Consider the following 21,057-nt stretch of genomic DNA (forward strand, 5'->3'; position numbering starts at 1 on the left):
CACAAGTTTTCTAATTATGTATTTTTTATTTTTCATATATATCGTCTCAAAGTAACAGTAAAATTTTAAAAATGCAGATGTTGGACCACAGCGTCCAGCCAATCTCCGGCCTTACGACAGACGACATCCAGCTGCACCGGCACCGGCCCCACAGGACGCGGCTGCGGAAGTACTAGCTGATTTGGAGCATGATCTAGAGCGTCTCACGGCAGATATACCTGAGACTACTATGGACGATATTCCTATGAGGCTTCAGCGCTTCGTAGTCGCGGTCCCTGGACCGTTTAGGAGATTTTTGCGTAAGGTAGCCCGCGCAGTGGTGTCGTACAGAGAGCACCACCAGTGATTGACTAGTCACTTTTGTAGTCACATGTGACATTTTTGACTTTTTGTACTATCATTTTGCCGATCATAAGGTGTGTTAAACCTATGATCGAAGACGATGTATATATTTTTGGACACACTTCTATCTATATCTATATATCACTATTACCGGCTTATCTTGTTTAACATGTATGATGAAATGTCTTTAAATTTACTTGCATGATTATTATAAATGTCTGTCCAACACTCGAGAAGCAATTGCATCTGCTAATGTATTCAAAGACCTTGGAATATGTTGATATTCAATGTAATCAAATTCACGTTCCAAGAGACGCACTCTCAAAAACAACCTTAATAACACAGGATTTCTAATGGCATAAACTCTATTAAGCTGTAATACAACAAGTTCAGAATCTAACCTCACTATCAAACGTCGAATTCCAAATGAAATAGATTCGGATAATAATTCAACCACTGCACTGTATTCTGCAATGTTATTCGTTGTTTGACCGAGGCTTACCCCATGCATAGAAACTAACTCGTCAGAGGGTGAATAGATAACCCAAGCTGCGGAAGAGATATTCCGTGTACTACGACAAGCACCATCAGCAAATCCAATGTATGTTTGGAGAGGCGTCGACATCTACAATATCAAGAGTAAAACCAAGATGAGCCAAAATAATGACGAAAAACCACACTTGCTAAGCTAAGCACACTGACTAAACTAACACACTTGCTAGCTAGAAAGGAAATCTAACCTATCTAAAAATTTCTCCATCCATCATTTTAAGCATAATACCTCTTTAGGTAAAGTCCATTTCTGGGTTTGCCCAAAGAGTCCCCATCAAAATCAACTAACTCATAAGCCCCTTTTGCTAGCTTTCGCTTTACAATGTAGGGCCCATGCCACATGGGAACGAATTTTCCAGCACCTAGCTTATCGTTCGCTTGATCATATAATAGTACTAGGTCTCCTTCCGAAAAACTTCGAGGGGTTACATTTTTATCGTACTGAGCTTTCATTCGTTTCGCGTGAGTCTCGATAGCTAAAGTAGCGTCACGTCGAGTCTCATCTAATTTAGCCAAGTATAACAACCGTTTCTCCTCTTCGGAAGTAGCTGGAAGTAATTCGACAGCCATTTGAAGTGATGGGATTTCGCACTCAATAGGTAACACAGCTTCTAAGCCATAAACTAGCTGAAAAGGGGTGAAACCTGTTGAATTTTTCACTGAAGTTCGATATGCCCATAGCGCCGAAAATAACATGTTATGCCAATTCGTTCGATGGATACCAATGATCCGTCGAATCATGACGACTAGAACTTTGTTGATTGACTCAACCAAACCGTTGGCTTGCGGATAATAAGGTGTAGAGCTATCGTGGCGCAAACCAAGCTGGCTTGTAAGCTCAGTCATCATGACATTTCGAAAATGGCTTCCATGGTCCGTAATGATTGCTTGTGGGACACCAAACCTAGTTATGATATGATTGAATACGAAAAGTGCAGCTGTCTTGCCGCTTGCGTCGAATGTAGGCATCGCCTCGGCCCACTTAGTAAAATAATCAACCGCAAGGATGATATACGCATGCCCCCCGGCCGAGTGAGGGTTACAAGTAATAAAGTCAATGCCCCATTTGGCGAATGGACCAGCGGCAATTATAGGGTGGAGAGGAGCAGGTGGAGCGCGCATCTTGCGATCAAACACTTGACAGTTGTGGCATTTTCTGACGGCAAGGATACAATCTTTAAACATAGACGGCCAGAAATAGCCAGCGCGCAACACCTTCTGAGCTGTGGCATACCCAGACATATGACCGCCACATGCTCCAGAGTGACAATCATTCAAAACTCTCTCAGCCTCATCGTGAGTTAAACAACGTCGAAAAACTAAGTCTGCCCCCAGGCGATAAAGTGTATCTCCAATAATTCTGTATTGCTGGGATTGAAACCGAATTTTTCGACGGTTTTCCTTGGAAGCTTCAGGCCGAAAGGTTTGGGTTTGGAGATAGATGATTATATCCCCATACCACGGATCTACAGTGCTAATAAGAAACAAAGATTCGTCCGCAATGGACTCCTCTGCCACAGTCTCTGTGTCAGCACTCGGGAAATCACACATTAATTCCGCGAAGACTAAAGATTTCTTAGACTTGGACTTCTCAAACTCCAAGTCGAACTCTTGCAGGATGACGATCCATTTAGAGTACTTGCCCCCTAGCAGTTGTTTTGTCAAGATATAAATCATAGGGTTGCAATCCGAAATAACAGTAGTTTTGCGGAGAAGAATGTAGTGACGAAAACGCTGGACAGCTTGAACGGCTGCCAGGGCCAATTTCTCCACATGTGAATATTTTAACTCAGTTGGATTTAAGGTTCTGCTAAGGTAATATATCACATGCTCTGCCTTGAATTCATCTTCTTGAACTAACACCATTCCAATGGTGGAATGCGAAGCTGCGAGGTATAAGAAGTAGTCCTGGTTGTAGTTGGGAGGATGCAATAACGGTGCATGGGTCAACGCGTGTTTTAATGCATCAAAAGATTGTTGAGCAATCTCGTCCCAAAAGAATTGTACGTTCTGTTTCAACAACCGTGTAAAACCTTTAGTGACCTCGGCGTAGTTAGGGATGAATCGGCGTAAAAAGTTCGCTTTCCCTTGCAAACTTTGGAGTTGGCGCAAACTCGAAGGAGGAGGCAATTGGATGATAGCCTCGACTTTCGAGGGATCGACGCGAATGCCGGTTTTGGAAACAACAAATCCCAGCAATCGACCTGTTTCTATACAGAAAACACACTTGTGGGGATTCAACCGAATTCGATAATGCCTACACCTCATAAAGATTGCTCGTAAATGGACAAGGTGATCAGCTCGGTGTAAAGAATGAGCAGGCAAATCATCGAGATAGGGTTGCACAATGTGCTTGATGTCATGAAATGCATAAGACATGGCCCGTTGAAAAGTAGCACCGGCATTCTTAAGGCCAAAAGGTAATTTGCAATAAGCAAATGTCCCCCATGGACAAATGAATGCCGTTTTTGGTTGATCGGCAGGTAGAATATTGATTTGATTATAACCTGAGAAACCATCCATGAAGGAAAACATCTCACTTCCGGCACAATCATCAATAATTTGATCGATATAAGGCGTAGGATAGTTGTCTTTTGGACAAGCTCGATTGATATCCCTATAGTCGATACAGATTCTTATTGTTCCTTGTTTTTTATTGACGGGAACAATATTCGATACCCAATCCGTTAACGGGATCGGATAAATGAAACCTGCTTTCAACAGCTTTTCGACTTCGGCTTTGATTGCAGCTGCTTTTCGAGGGTGAATCTGACGCAACCGTTGCCGAATGGGTTTAGCATCCGGGTAGGTTTTGATTTCATGAACAACAATGGCAGGATCGATTCCTGGCATTTCCTCGTAGGACCAGGCAAACACGTCGCGGAATTCTTGGAATAGGGCCTTGTAAGTTTCAATTTCTTCGTCAGTACATGCGGCACCTATATGAATGTTCTCCTTAATTCCGGGCTTCACTGAAATATCAATGGGAATAGTACGAGAAATATTCCCTAAATTCAGCTCTGAATCAGAATGTTTCGTTGGATCCTGAGCGTCTTTGACATATTCAGCGGTAAAGATAGATGAAAAATCATTTTCAAATGCATCATCCTTAGGTAAAAACGAAGATCTGTGATGGAGATCTTCCCATGGTAGATCATCTACACTTAGGATTTCGCGAAGTTGTTCGTCAGATGACACTTCTTCGGGAAACGTTATCCGTTCTAAGGGTGAGGTGAAAAGTGACTCTTCACTGACCACATTCATTTGGTCGGTTGAATGAAAGTCGGTAAAAGACATAAGAGCTTCATAAGCAATCTCATACGGACTCAACGGCATAACATCACCGAGTGAGTCTAGCTCAGAGTCAGAGGGAACATACCAAGGATCATCATAAATAATGTTTTCTGACGTGATCATATGAATTGTTGCAAACGAAGGGTCTGCATTGAGTGGAGGGAGAGGAAAAGTTCCCAGTAAACCGGAATCCTTAACTAAACCTACACCAATGTCCCTATAAGGGATTGTCGTTTTACCAACATGCTGGATAGTTTCTAAAGAGGTTGGGTCGGATGAAAAGTATGTCAGCTGATCAATAGTCACGATCTTACCGTTATGTGGAAACTTAATGACTCTGAAGACCGATGAAACAACCGCTGTCATAGCATATGACCAACTTCGACCCAAAAGAAGGTTGTAGTCTAGAGGGGCATCAACCACTTCCACATCCAGACTAACGGTTTTACCTTCGACCCCTATAGGCAATTCTTGTAGAATACCAAACGGACGGAACCCACGGCCATCAAAGGCCTTAAGGATGGTGGGGGATTGGTTCAACGAAGGAGAACCAAGCGATCTCCAACATTGAATCGACATAATACACGTAGAAGCTCCCTCATCAATCACAGTCCGATGAATAGGCCTGTTTTTGACTATCACTGGAATTTGGAAAGCCATTTGATGGGGGAGACGCGGTGTACTACTTTCTAGATCAAAGATCATTAGGTTCGGGTCCTGAACATCGACAGCTCCAATAGCCGACAAAAGCAATTTTCGTTGCGCTGGACATGATTGCAGCACTTCGAGTGCCGACATTGCTGAAGGTGAAACAGCTAAGTCTTCAACAATGTTGTAATTCTGGGCTGCTCTCGCATGTGGGTTGAAAGCAGACCTTCGAAGTACACCCTTGGCGGGCGGAAGCGGAGTCGCCAATTTGTCACACGGAATCTGTCAAGGGTGCGGACACGACTGACCTTCCTAGAAGTCTAAGACGTTCTAATGACAAACAAGACAAAATGGAGTGATCTTTCTCTAAATACACCTTTTACAACATGAAAACTACAAGTGTTTAGGCTTACCTTATTCCAAAACGCTGTTGTTGAAGTCCGTTCTTGACGATCCGGATGAGCTCCTCCTTCAAGTCGATTCCTGCAACCACAAACAATCAAACAATTACCAAGCACTTGCATTTCATATAATAAAACATATATTCAACATGCAGACCAAGGAACACATGAAATAACTCATTAACACAAGCTATTGAGAAAAATAAACCAGTTTGTATTAATAACGAAACAAAGAAACTCTTACAACCTGGCCTTGGTGTTGTGCAAGTTCCTCCCAGGGTCCATCAAGGGTTTTCCTCTACTTTGACAAAGCTCACCCTCTCCCAAGTAGAATCAAGTGAAGACAATCTCTCCTCACAAAGGCTCTAATGGAAGACCTAAATCCTGCAGCATTTACCCAAAGAAAATGTATAGCTCCAACCTCTTCTCCTTCTGGCTCAATGCCTTTATTTATAGTGCTGTAAAGAGGTTATTCAGGTCCACTATCAATGGGATCATCCCCCTCTTTGGGTGGGATAGCTCCCTTATTGATGGGATAAGTTCCCCCTTAATAGAGATACATGAACCAACTGGAGGCGCATCCATTTCATCAAACCGACCTCTAGAATGTTCTAGAAGTAACCACAAGTAACTTTTTCAAGATAAAACTCGCGCATTTTGCCTTTTACAGAGGGACGCACCTGTCCCTTAACATACAGAGCGTCCATGGACGCAGATTTTGTGAATATGGTCAGCGTCCCCGCAGGTAAGGCTAGAGAGAACCTGCGACCCCAGAGATAAACATAGTTTTTACAAGACTTTCTCTCTTCTTTGAGTTTGAGATGGATAACAGAGGCATGAGACTTGCCTAAGAGGGTAGCATGACTGTTGATTTGAGCCATACTAACTGTAAGTAGTCAAGGTGACATTTTTTAGTGTAACAGGCACAACCTCATAATGGGTTGTACCTGAAAAAGTATTATGCCTAGGGTTTCTTCTACATAGTTATTTTGTACATATCATACAGATTTGCTGGTGTGTTTGCAGTGTGATTTTCTTGTGAGTTTTTTACCGCTTCCGCTTATCTCATATTACATTTGATTTGTAAATGATGACATTCCCTCAACTCTATGTTGGTTATTCTAATGGCGATAGTCGTGGTACTCTAAATCTTTCTTCCATATCATGGGAAATCTATGCTCCTACTGAAGAGTTGATAAGTCTACAAGGAATATGTATCAGTCGGACATCTAATAATATCGCTAATTATAACACGATGATTAAGCTATTATCTGATTCCATTTCACGTGGTATTCATCGCTTAGTTGTTAGGCTTGGTTCTCAACTTGTGGTACTGCATTTGAATAATGTCTATTCAATTAGAAGTCCAACAATGTTACGAATTTTTTTGAGAGTTTGCCTCTTGGAAAGATATTTTTATTACACTGAATATCAATGTGTTCTGATATGTCTAAATACATTAATAGACCCATTAGATAATTATGTTTTAGATAGACATTTGAAACATTTGTAAACATATAATAATACTCATACATTGTACAGGAAAGCAAAATAAATAGAAAATCTCCATAGATAGATACTGTAAATAGTGTTTTTAGTTTTACAAAAATTGTGTTTGAGACACATATGGCTCACAACCTATAATATCCCAATACATGCAAAAAAACAAAATGTGGTTTTAAAATCCCTAGGAAACTAATCATGATGTTCGTGGTAACACATGACAACACGAACAACATGTCACAGTAGTTGACCAATCCGAGTTGGCACCACTATGGTATATCTTTGTAAGTGAATCAGGATATCACCAATCCTTGCATCTAGAATGCTATGGGTCAAACCCTCCACATGAGCCTCGAATTCAGCCAATGTCTCTATTAAATTTGGATCTGTCGCTTCTGCTCCAACCTATCCAAATTGCGGTTGTGCCCATCAATGAAGTGGTGACACGTCCACTGGTCGTATTGATCTAATGTATGCATGAAAAAACCAATAGTTAGTCTCTTACACATATAAAAAAAAAATGTAAAACTTAAAAAATCTAAAATGACAGTGTTCTTTTACATGCATCGTCCCACTGCTCACCCTCAAGTAGGACAAGCTTTGGATTGCCTCTGAAATCTTATCCAGCATATGGATAGTCCTCGGCCATAATCAATTGATATTGCAGCCATCTGAAGAGTGTAGGAGTAAACCTCATCATAGGGTCCCCTTCATGGTGAGCCATCATATCCACCTATTGTCTCATGCCAGGCTCTCTAGGTTCAGGAAACTCTCCTGATATCCTTTGAGGTTATAACAGTCGAATCGTCTCAAGAGCGAACAAAACTATGATGGAACCAGATTAGAAGTTGTTTAACTACCGAGCTTTTGCCTGGTTCAATTGTTCCTTCAAGTTGGCCAATACTCTTGCACGTCAATTGAAAATTGTAGGTTACAAACACTCCAATGCATATTGTATTTGGGATTTGGTGGCCAGACGAGGACGATCACTACCGACCAAATGCGTGATAGTAAATAAAATGGTTATGAGATGAAGGTCGTGAATGTCCTTTATCTCAATATTTCCATCATTTCTATGTTGAGAGTTGTCTCAAGGAGTAGCCACATAATATTTCACCGACTCTCTGCCTCTTCGATATCTATACAAAGAAATCTGAGCACCTCTTCGTGAGAGTCCTATCAAGAAATATATATCTTCAATATTTATGGTGACTACATGTTCACCGATTCTAAAATGTTGTCATTGTACATCCCATGCCTTCACTAAATATTGCAATAAATCCATCTAGGCTCTCATACCTGGGATTCAGAAATATTTCAAAAGATGACAATTTCTCAGTGATTATATTGTCCCTGAGTCATTTGTTGCAATCACATTTTGGAGCTTATGTTCTCTTTCCCTCCAAGATAACATCGTTTTCATTTCACCAAACACCTACAAATGTCAAAGGAGAAATGCATTAGATCACAAGCATGAAAATTTTAGAGAAAATATAGTTGAAAATTCAAAAAAATTAAATCCATTTGCGCTCATCACACTTCCTTCTTAAGGACAGTATGTCCCATTGCAGTTACCCTTCTCGGCAGGTGCGATGAGCTACATTTTCTAGTAATAATTAAAATGTCCCAGCACACCTCCCGATACAAGGAACCTATAATGGGTCGAGGGAAAAATATCTTCCTTAAATTTTCTAAATTCTACGAGAAATGCATGAAATGAAAAATGGAAATCGTAAATATGTAAAGAAAGGAAAGAACCCTTATCTAGAACAAGCGGTGCTAAAAACCATCCACGATAATGGAAACAATCAACTCCTGAAAGATCAAGGCAAAAACCATATCAGAGCTCTCAAAATGGTAAAATGACCAATGGTAAAAATGAAATAACTTTTACCCTTTTTATGTCAAGAATAGGTCATTTTTTTAATATTTTTATCTATTTAATGTCATATATCATATATTTTTAATCATTTTACTATCTTTTGAGCATATTTAATAACATCTAAAGGACATGATGTAGGTATTGAATCAAATTTTTACTGCAGGTCATTTTGGCAAATGAGCATACTTTTATTACATTTTTGGGCTCATTAACGCTTATGAAAAGGAACCCCATGGAGTCTTCTATAATCTCTTTTCATGCTTCCAAAACATGAAAATATTTTCGAGAACTTGTCTCTTTCGCACTTGTTAAAGTAAATAAAAGGACGTCTACCCATTATAAGTTTACCCCTTCTACGGTCCAAGTTGAATATTTACGAAAAAGGAATACTTTAGTCAAACATGACTAAAATATTCTCTTTAGTATTTTTTTTTATGCCTTTTCAGGCCCAAGGGACTAAATTCACGAAAAGTAACCTCTCATATTTTTCTTTTTAGAATTTTTTAAAACTCTCTAAATATGAAAAATAAGTTGAGTTACCCCTTCGCTATACTCGTAAAACATTAAAAAAAAAAAAAGAAAAAAAAAGTAGGACTCGTCAAGCATGATGAAACCAAACCACTCCTTCCCAGTGTTCGTTAAAAATAATCAAAAGCAAAAATTGGGGAAACAGGGTATAAAAACTAAATTTTGGTAGTAAGTCGCTCTTGAATAGGACACTCTTTCACCTTCATGACTATTTTGGGTTAGGAAATCTGTTTTCGTCCTTGTTGATTACACCTTATCGAAATTCTTAGTAACGGGTCTTTGAGTCAATGTTGCTAATTCCACATAAGTGTCATCGATATGTTAAAGGGAAGTCCACCATAAATTGAAATTTGTTGCAATAACTTTATCCTTATTTCATGTCATCCATCAGTCAAACAACTTTGCATCATCGCATTCTATCTCAAATCTTGGTATATATTTCATGTCATTGATGGGGGATACATCAAGGCCCTCCTGCAACAAACAACTTCCTATCGACTTCATCACATTATGTAGGAAGTTGATCTAGAAACTCCCCTCAGTCCCTTGGAACTTGCATATCTCAGTCACAAGTTTCCTCACTTTCAGTGCTAGGTTCTCATCATTAGCCTTCGATCGAAAGGTTTTGTGTGGTGTTCGACTTTAGCTCATTTATTCACACCTCATAGATTGCACTTTAGTACCTTGAGGGCCATTCATTAGAGAACTTTTGAGGTCTAAAATGGACCTCCTAAGAAAAATGTACAACCAAAATAAATTTTATAAGAACCAATAGGATTCAAGATGATGATGTCAACCATGGGGATGATTCACCATTTTTGGGGTAAAAAAGTAGAAAGATTAAAAAATAAATATAAAAAAATAATAAAACTAATTTTTCAACTTATCTTCCTAATATTTTACTCAAATTTATTGCGGGAGTACTCATTGGATGCAAAATTTAATTCCTCATCCAAGGAGTACCCATGTGGCATACTTTTGATGGACCTTATTATACGAAAAATGAGAAATACATGAAAAAATGTGACTGCAATAACATTTTTCATGTATTTCTCATCTTTCATGTAGCAGGGTCCATCGAAAGTATGCAACATGGGTACTCCTTAGATGAGGAATAAAATTCTACATCCAATGCATGCTCCCGCTCAAAATTTGAGTAAACCCATAGGGAGATAAGTTGAAAAAGTAGTTTTTTCTTTTTTTCCCTCTAAAATTTGATGATGTAATCTAATCTTATTTTATTATTTCCACCATTATTTTATAATTTCCTTAGGAGGCCCATTTTAGACCTCAAAATTCCCCTAATGATATTTATTGGTGGTTCCTCTCACATCTGTTAACGACTTTCATCATTGGGTGGTAATAAAATGGTGTTTACCATGTTCGACTTACACACATTTATTCACATGGATCCTATTGTCGAGTGACGAGATAGAAGACCCCAGATCTAATTTCATCCATCCAAGTGGTGACTTTAGGATTCATATACAAATCTATGAGGTATGATGGCTATGGTCATACAAAAATCCATCAAGCAATGCATAATCAGTGGACATGACTTTGATCATTATACATGTAAAATAACTTATATGTTGAGTATGGGTATGCCTACCTCAACGATAATATCATGATGATAATGTATTGTAATAGTTAATTGATGTTTGTTAGATCTCAACCAGTCAACTCTTAATCCAAACTTTTCACATGGTAAAGCACTTCAACTCTCATCCACAACTTTTGACTTTGTACTTTAGGGGGCAATCTATTATATGCCATTTTTTCGCACTTATTCAAAAAACCCCAAACCCAGATCTCTTGTCATCTATTACACTTTTTAAGGCTAAAAGAAAAACTATTCCCAAAATTTATAAGAATATTGGATTACACTGGCTTAAAAACCTAATTAAGACTCTATTGCACTTAGCCTCATGACAATTTGCGATGGCACATGCTGCATACATGCAACTTGTGTTGGTCAGCGCAAGTTTCCTTACTAAAAGTGTGATGACACTTGGAAATGAGGAAAAATAAAATAGTATTTCGAAGCTTCCTTATTTAGAAGCTTTGAGAGTTTATTCATCCATTTTCTATTGAATATGATCTTGAATTCCTACTAATAAGGCTTTATCCCTTATCTCATGGAACTTACCTCCTTTAAAAGTGGATCTAGCCCTAGTATGGTGGATCTAAAACTTCCTCATTTGCCCTATAAAAGTAGTACTTTCTATAGAGTTTGGGTTGGCTTTTGGAGACTCTAATTTTTCCCTTATGTTGTCAATTTGAGTTTGGAGGTCCATAATCCATCCTTATGCATTAGTGAGATTGAAGGCTTTATCATTGTGGCAAAGAAAGGACGAGAAGGCTGGGAGATATTTGCAACATCAAGGCCTCAACAAGGGTTGTAATCTTTCTTTATTATCATTAATACAAAATGCATTGTTTTTCCCATACATCATGTATTTGATTATACATGTGTAGAATAACATTCCTTGATCTCTTATTTAGATCTATTTGAATATATTATGTTGTATATCTTGATCGCTTTGCTTGTCTTGGCTAATTTGCAGGCTCTACTTTCGGGAGTTAAAGTTGGAGTTGGATTGAACGGGTGAAGAGAAGAAGAAATATTACATTGAACACTAGGTAGGTATTCTTCTTATATTTCAAATATCTCTAGGGAAAGATAGTGTAGTTTTCTTGGTTGTTTCTAGGTTAAGCCACTAAACCTAGGGAGAATGCTTATGTTCGCAAAAGTGATTTATTGAGAAAATAGGGTCTACAAAAATAAATTGAATGAAGATGGAAAAATAGTAAGGAACAAAGAAATAATTTTATGTAAAGGATATGCACAAGTCGAAGGTGTGGACCTTTAAGAAACATTTTCTCCAATAGCTAGACTTGAAGCAATAAGGAAGTTCTTGATTTGTACAACCTTTAAGGGGTTTAAAGTCTATCAAATGGATGTAAAATCAACATTTTTTAATGAAGAACTACAAGAAGAAGTATATGTTGAGCAGACAAAAGGATTTTAGCTATAATAAGATAAGGATTATGTGTGCAAATTGAAGAAAGCCCGATATGGGTTAAAATAGGTACCAAGGGCTTGATACTCTATATTGGATAAATATCTTAAACAAAAAGGCTTTAAGAGAGGGGAAGCATATAGTAACATTTACATCAAGACTTAATAATATAACTTTCTAATCATTATTGTCTATGTGGATGACATATTTTTTTGAAGTGGTGTTGAATCTATAAGCAAAAATTTTGTAGCTAACATGCAAGAGTTTGAAATGCTTATGCTGGGGGAATTGTCTTCTTTCTTAATTTGTAGGTTCATCAATCAAAAAAAGGAATTTTTATGTCACAAACCAAGTACCTTAAAGAAATATTAAACAAGTACGGTATTGAAAGTTGTGCACCCATGAGCAATCCCATGACAACATGTTGCAAACTTAGTAAGGATGACGAGTCTCTTGAAGTAAACTAGACCATGTACAGGTCCATGATTGGCAACCTTCTTTACTTAACAACATCAAGACTGGATATCATGCAAGCAGTAGTTCTGGTAGGCAAATTTCAATCAAGCCCAAAAGAAACTCATGTGAATGTAGTCAAAATGATATTTTCATATCTATAGGGCACCATAGTTTATGGCTTGTGGTATCCAAGGGGAACAAATCTTACTCTCAAAGCTTATAAAGTTGCAAATTGTGTTGCACGTGTTGATGATAAGAAGAGAACTAGTGGCGGGGCCTTTTTTACGTAGTTATCTAGTATCTTTGTTCAACAAAAAACAAACCTCCCTTTCTCTATCCAAGCTGGGCATAATATATTGCAACAACATCATGTTGTACTCAAATATTATGGATGAATTATAATCTCAAGGATATTCAATAAAATTGTGATCATCTTATGCCCATCATGTGTGATAATATCAACGCTAGCAATATCTCTAAAAACTATGTTATGCATTCCAAAACAAAGTACATTAATATAAAATACCACTTTCTTCAAGAATAAGTTGATGATCAAAATATCGGAATACATTCCAACAAAATAATAAATTGTAGACATATTTATCAAACCTCTACCTAGAGAAATTTTTTAATATCTTAGACAAAAAATGGGCGTAATTTCTTCCTCACAAGGGGGAGTGATCTACTAATTTCAACCAAGAAGCATGTTGGTGACAGGGGGAATTCAAGGAAAGAGTATGCATAAGCTTAGTGGGAGTATATGCCCTTTGTCACTGATATTAAATCAAGATAATATGTAAACATCAAGAGGAGTACAACCAACAAGTACGTAGGTGGAGTCTAGCCCAAGATGATCAATGACTAGCATATGTCTTGTGGTGTTTCCATCAATGGCAAAGAGGAAGATTGTTGCACATATATTTCCAATGATTACAAATTCCATTAGCATGGGAAGATTGTTAATATTATAGTCATGAATCATTATAATGGTATGATTTCAAAGATGCAGTTTGGATAAGATATATTTGAAGGAATGTATTCTCTAACTGCCTAGTCCAAAAGAAAATGACACTTGTATGGTCGAATATCCTATCTTGGGACCTTTCTAACAGTATATGACACTTCTTAAAATTCCACAGGAATAAGGAGAAAATTGAAGTTGAAGAGAAGAACTCACATCATGGTTCCAACTAGTAAAAGTTCCATCTTATAATTGAATCTAAGCCATCCAAGGTGCAATGAGGCATCTAGGCCCTCTGCCGCAGATCACATTGGCTTAATAGCTGAATACTGGATACATCTAGATAAGTTGTTTGCGTTCAGGCATCCAAGCCTCCAAAAGTGAAATAAGGAAAAGCTTAAGAAAACAATCATATTTGAATTTCCTAGTTTAAGCCTGCAAGTGGACCCCAAACAAGTGGAAGCATGAAGTGGCATTACAGGTGGCACCAAGTGATAGAGCGATGATGTTCTAGTTGGAGGAAGTGACAAACGGAAGTGACGTGGAAGTGGCATGGCATGATAAGTGGCACTGATAATATCGAATATATGGTAGAATAACGATATGTCAATGATGATAGGGTGCCATGTTTCATGGTAGTAAACCACATAATCTTTTGGACCCACCCCCCCGCCCAATTAAAGTCTGGATAAGTGGGGGGGCCGAAAGTGATGTCTTTGTTGCCAGATTTGTTTGTACAAAAGATCACTTGGTGCACTCCAAAAAGGTGGTGGATGTTTAATTGCATATATAATAAATTGCATGCCCCCCTCGCCTCGCCGAATTAAAGTCTGGATAAGTTGGGGGGGGGGGGGGGGGGGGGGGGGGGTCGAAAGTGATGTCTTTGTCGCCAGATTTGATTTGTGCACAAGATCACTTAGTGCACTCCAAAAAGGTGGTGGATGTTTAATTGCATATACAATTAATTGCATGCCCCCCCCCTTTTTAATGTTTAGATAGGCTAGGGGACCCCGTAATGGCTTCTTCGTTGTCGATCTTAATCAGATCAATTGGCATGTTTTAGAAGTTGGTAGTTGTTTAACAATAGGAAAATTTCACTCGGTCTCGACCTATGGTCACGACTCTAGATCACGAAGAGATTATGCCAAACACTCTAAGCCAAAGTCAAATTCAAGACATCTAAAGATATGGAGAATGCCAACATATCTTTGTGGACCCGGATTTCAAATATATTATAACTAGTCGTAGAGATATGGTCCTGACACCTAGTCATATGGTCACATAGGTAAAGCTGCCAAGGATCCAAGGTGATATGAAACTAATATGGGTCACATATTCAAATTTCCATAAGAAAAAATAATTTGTTATTCGGAGTGTATGTTGGTGGTGCACTGAAATTTCCAATCTAATCTTGTATAAAAGAGCTAGATAAAACATTGTGATGGAGAAGAGGTGGAGATCGTAAGTGTAAGTGGTGATAGTGGTTTTGTGGTGCAGGAGTGCCTGTATGGTGCAAAGAGTAGGAATGTAGTCTAAACAAAGCATGGGGTTGGAGTGAAACGAAGTGCAAAAATGATGTATAAATATTTTGTGTAGTGTAGTGAATAAAAGGTAGAAGCAGAAAATCTAGAAGGAGAACGAAGTGCATCTAAGTTTGAAAATGCATGAAAAAGAGATTTGATGGTTTGGTGCCTACAAAACATTACAAAGGGGATAAGTGCCTCCTATAGGTTGGTGCCTACAAATCATTTGATAATAAAATAAGTTTCAAACATATATCTTGTGCATTCTGATATTGTTGATGTGATTGATATTACATGTGACTTGAAATGTTTTGATTGGTTAAAATTAACACTAGATTTATTCAACGTCCCTCCCCCAATCAATATAGTTACATTTCCAACAAAAAATACACCATATAGATGATTTTGGAATGAGACTAATAACTTGTTGGTTATCTTTAGCATTAGTAGCATTTCCTGGACTTAACCTTGGATAAAGCTAGAATGGAACTATTGTATGTGGAAGAGTGCCTCGTTGGAAAGGAGAGTCATGTTTTGGAAGTTAGGCTTGAGTAAGGTTGTGTAAAACAGTGTGGCTCATGTGGTTGGTGTTGATAATAAAAGCAACAAGGAAGAATAAAAGGAGGGAAAAGTGTAGTGAATTCACCTACATACGTACTACACACACATGGATATGTGTGCTTGTAGGAATTAGGATGTCATTGACAGAAATGTTGGAAGTACATTGATGGAAGGCATATTGACATGATTTGAAGGAATTATTTCAGCGATGATGAAATGCATTGTTGAGATATATTTTTGCATGAGTCGATCCCATTTGGGATCTTTTAAATGAAGGAGTAAGGGTTGTGAATTGTAGGAATATTGATCAATGTGGATGATGCCTAGAAACGTTGTTTTAAAGATTGTGGATGCCTTATAATGGTTAAGGATTAGCTCTCTATGAGAGGGCAAAGTTTTGGCCATAATTATATATCCTTGAAATATTTAACACTTCGCTGGATGATGTAGTTATACTAAATATTTCCTTGAGGATGGGAAGTATAGTAAATGGTAAAGAGGCCTAGATGGTGAAGTCTAGTTATGCTAGGGATGAGAAATAATCCTTGAATTAGGTGCACAAAATGGAAAAGCCTCAGTTAGGAGTCCTTGGTTTTAGTTCCAGGGTAGTTGACCTTGATGTATAAGGATTGGTACCTTGAATAGAAAGGATATGGGATGTTGAAGAGCATGGAATATGAAGTGAGTTGATGAACAAGGGATGTGGAATTTTGAGCTAATAAGCAAAGCATAAGGTTTACTTGACTTGTTTTAGGGAAAATTTAACATTTCTTTGTTGCCTTGGGGAGAGGATACGGGGGACATGGTGCTCATAGGAACAAGGGAACAAGAGAAGAATTTCTTGGTAAAATAGAGGCGTATTGTAATAGAGCATAGTTGAGGATTGTTGAATGGATGCATAGGAAGGTAAAACCCTGCAAATCAGGTTAGATTTGAAATTTGAGTGAAAAGGATCATAGGTAAAGTGATGCACAAGGATATATGTGTAGGTGCACATGAAGCTATGCAGTGATGCACATGATCTTGCTAAATACTTATGCCTAATTGAGATGAGGATCTTCATGGATAAGATTGCATGAGTACTGACTTTAACAGTGAGTGAGATTTCCATATGTATATCAAATTTTCTTGTTTGAAGAGGAAGGCATCATGATAAAAGTGAAAATGTTAATTATTGTTGGGGCAATGGGAAGGCCTTGAAGATGGCTTTAAATTCAAAAGGAAATCCCATGGAAAGTATGTCATAAAAAGTTAGTTATTGGAAGTGTTAGGTTCCTATACCAATAGGTTTCATTTTTCATGATTGACTGTAGAAGAGCCAAATATGTTCATCCTTGCATGCTGCAAAGGTTCCATATTTTGTAAACAAATGAAGAAAATTAAAAAATGAAAAGAGGGTATGCCCTAAAAGAAAAATCAAAGGGCAAAAAGAATGGATTGGTCAGAAAAAATGATAAAAATGAACCCCAAACCAAAAGACCAAGAAAGTGTGCTAGTTTAAATGCCACTACTGTTCCATTGTTGGAGAATTTCATTGTGTACAGGTGGTTGATTCTGGATACAGTTGATGAATAGCCAGACAGTTCAATCCTGGTTAGATCATGTTTGAATTTACTTGTCTTTAGAATAGAGAATAAAGATCTATCCAAACAGTTCAAGCTTGGCAAATGAGTAGATAGGTAGAGAAACAAAGGAGCCCAACTGCTTAATCTGGGCGCTTGGAAGAGATAAGAGTAGACTTAGATAGGAGGGCATTCAAAAGAAAAAGAGGAAAATCAGGGTTTGCTAGTCCAAATGCACCCAATCAAAAGGAAGAAAAAATGCTAGGTGTATTAGGCTGAGTAGGCAGTTTGAGGTTGCAGAAGCAAGTTTGTGATCACTTTTTTGTCTTGTCAAGAAAGACTTATCTCATGGATGACACAAGTACCATGGCAGTTGTTTGGTTGTAAAACAGTGGAGCATGACTAATTTCCCCTTTCATTCCCCCAGAAATCATTTACTAACATCCCCTCAAGGACATTGGGATCTGCCCAGTAGTCCTACTTCACTTCATTTTATGAGAAATGCTAAGTTGAACTCTGAGTTTACTTAGTTAAAACAAGCCACATTTCTTGTGTAAAAGATCTTACCATTTTACTTCATTTCCCCAAAAACCTAAGTTATTACCTTATAAACTTAGCGTTACCTATCCATAAAATCATATTAACATTAACTTTATTATATAGCTCCTTTATCATTTTTCCCACCCCTATTCTATAAAAAACTATATAAAAAACCCAAAAAATACATAATATTCCTACCCCTGGCAACTATAGCCTTATAACACAATTTCGAGAATTATTAGTCCATTTGGGACCTTAATAATAGCCCCTCCGCATTCAAAAACATTGGGGTTTATTTGACATCCGGTTAAATAAACAACCGCACTAAAACCCCCCCACATAAACCATACATTAACCCCTGGCGTGCATGTATATATCGGGTTTCATTTAACATTCGGTTAAATGAATAACCGTTCCGCCATAACCAAAGTCTAAAACCCCGACATATATTATTAAATGTTTAAAAAATGTGCGGGTCCCTTTGTTGTAAACCCCTGCTATTTACATTACCCGTCGACCGTCGGATCCCGCGCCGTAGATCCAACGGCTGGCGGCGATATCGGAAGCCCTTATCTGCCGAACGTTAGCGTCTGGGAGATTGGCAGTATTGTTGTCGTACCCCTGCCACGCGTCGGCTTCCTGGCGTGATCACAACCCCCTCCTCCAAAACCACCATGGCCCTAAGGTGGTGCGGGGAATACCGCCTACCCCCTGACGTCATACCCACGTCACCTAATGACGTCGCATCCACGTCGCCTACCACCGCTCCGCATCAGCGCCATGTCATCTGCTGACATCACCACCTCGCCACCGTGTCATCCACCACGTCATCCGACATGTCAGCTGACACGTCATCCTCCGTACCCGCTACACGAAAAAAGTATGTCATGATGACGTCATCATAAAAAAGCGCCAAAAGCCCAAAAAGGCCCAAATTGTGTTAAAAGTCGCGAAAATGATTGTTTTTTGTTTATTTCTATTTGTTCGTTAGTGGAGACCTCTGCATGCAATTTACGACCAATTCGCCACCAAAGTTGCACAGTCCGTCACCCAGCAAATTTGCTCCGTAGCTCGATCCCTCAGCTCGACTTGCCGCCTGCTAATCGCTCATTTCACCGTTAAAACAGGTATTTACTTACAGTCGTGCCCAAACCCTGTGTTTTTCAGTTTCCTCTGCTAAATTGCTTATGAACTCCGAAATTTAAGTTAAAACCCATCAAAACACCTGCAGAAAGTGCACCATAACCACAATTTTCTCCAATTTTTCACCAAGAAATCCTATAAAAGCAGTCTCCCTTTGCAAAATTTCTCCCGTGGACTCGAACTCAAGTTCACTCTGTTCTGTGAACGCCGAAGGAAAAAGCCCGGAGCTGTCCATGTCCATTTTCCGCTAAAGAAAACTCTGCAGACTATCTTTTTCACTGTCATTTTCACCCCATGAGTTCATTCAGCCGAATTTAATCTATAAAATTCCACAGAAAGAGGCCCAAAGCTGCTGTTCTACTCATTTCACCCACACAGACCTCAGTTTCCAAATTCACACTCATAAAATTGAGCCATGGAGACTCCAGTGGCCTTAAACATTACTCCTCTCAATGCACCCCACAAGGAATTGGAATCACTACCTTTGGCTGATAGGGATTATCTAATCCAAGACTTGGTTGGTGACAGAAACCACCTGCAGACATTCTGTGAGCTGAGGAACAGTTATTTGAATAACAATGATTTTTATGGGATATGGGAATCAAATTTGCCCATATACTTCCTCCCCTCTGTCAATATCTTCCCTGAGATAATTCACCTCTGCTGTGAAAACTATGAACCAACTCAAAGGGTAGTCAAGTCTCCATCTGGGAGCATCCTCTTTCATATAACTCCTGACTCCATCAATCAAATGCTAAACTTCAAGCCAACTCAGCTTCTGTTCCCTCTTTCTATGAAATTCTTGCTTGATGAAGGTCCCAAACTCTCCAGCTCAGAGATAGCCCGAATTGCCCAAGTATTCATGAGAGCAGATCGCCAGCCTACAGGGCCACCTCCTTTTCTCTATGTATGTTTCAATGAAGTGGGTAAATTACTTGTTGATATGATATCTTATGTTTTGGGTTTCAAGACAAGTGAACATATTGATGAAACTATATTGGTCTTACTGTCTGCATTTACCCCAGGACAGCCCCCTGCTGTCAAATACAATTATGCCAAATTCATTGCCAACAAGATACATGACCAACCAGTGAAACTGGATAGGGAGAGAGTCTTCAAGTATTCATCCGACATCTATCATCTATTCCTGTATTATCAGCCAGATTGTTTCCAATGCCCTATCAAAAGATTGGACACTAAAGGAGAAAAGAGGTCTGTGATTTTTTGGACCTCAGTCTTTCATGAAGTCCGCAACTCTCCCTACTCTTACTGTGAGTTCATTGACATGTTTGTCTATCCAGTCTCTTCTCTCCTAAAGAGAACTCCTCCTCCTAGACTATCCTATGACATGCAGAAAATATTGCAGCTCTCAAAGAACTACAAAATAGGTGACTGGTACTTCTACCAGAATCACACTATCATTAGGATATATGGCTGTGAGCTGTGTCCCTACAGGCTGCCAAGATATGTGCCAATGAGACTGTTTGCCTTGGAATATTACAGGAAATTTATCAATTCAGATTTAACTCATTTTCATAGCACCAAGAAAAAGGCTCAGTTGAAATTCAGAGACCAACTAGGCCCCTATGTCATGAACAAAAAAGAAGGATGGCAAGATGCTGATCAGATATTGGGTGAAAAACTCAGATTAAAAAGGAGTTTTTGGTGGGTACCTTATGACCCAAATGGCTTTATCAATGCAAGAAAAATAAAATATAGGCTGTCAGCTTATGAACATTGCAAAATCCCACAGATAGAACAATTTGCCAACCAAGATGAGTGGGTAGAAGGCACACTAGTTGAACAGCTCACTGAGGAAGAGATAATGGAGCAAAATGTGAAAGATTTGGAAAAGACTCTTGACTTGGATTCTTTTGGGCAGGTGTCATTCAAACTGCCACAGCAAGTCGGAGAAGGCACATCAACTGCTGCAGCTTCACAAGCTGCCCAAGAAAAGACTACACCAACAGCAGGTACAGCAAAAGGCAAGGAGGTAGTAGATACAGAGCCAGAAACAATGACAGACCAGCCAACTACCTCAAAGGAACAGGGTCAAGGGCAAGCCCCTCCACTACAGACAGAGGCACCACAGATTCCAACATTACAGACTCCTCTCAATGAGGAAAGAAGCAAGAAAC

This window comes from Pinus tabuliformis, chromosome 9 (genome assembly GCF_031772625.1).
Source record: "Pinus tabuliformis cultivar Carrire ecotype Pingquan chromosome 9, CPIR1, whole genome shotgun sequence".
In the NCBI taxonomy this organism is placed as follows: domain Eukaryota; kingdom Viridiplantae; phylum Streptophyta; class Pinopsida; order Pinales; family Pinaceae; genus Pinus; species Pinus tabuliformis.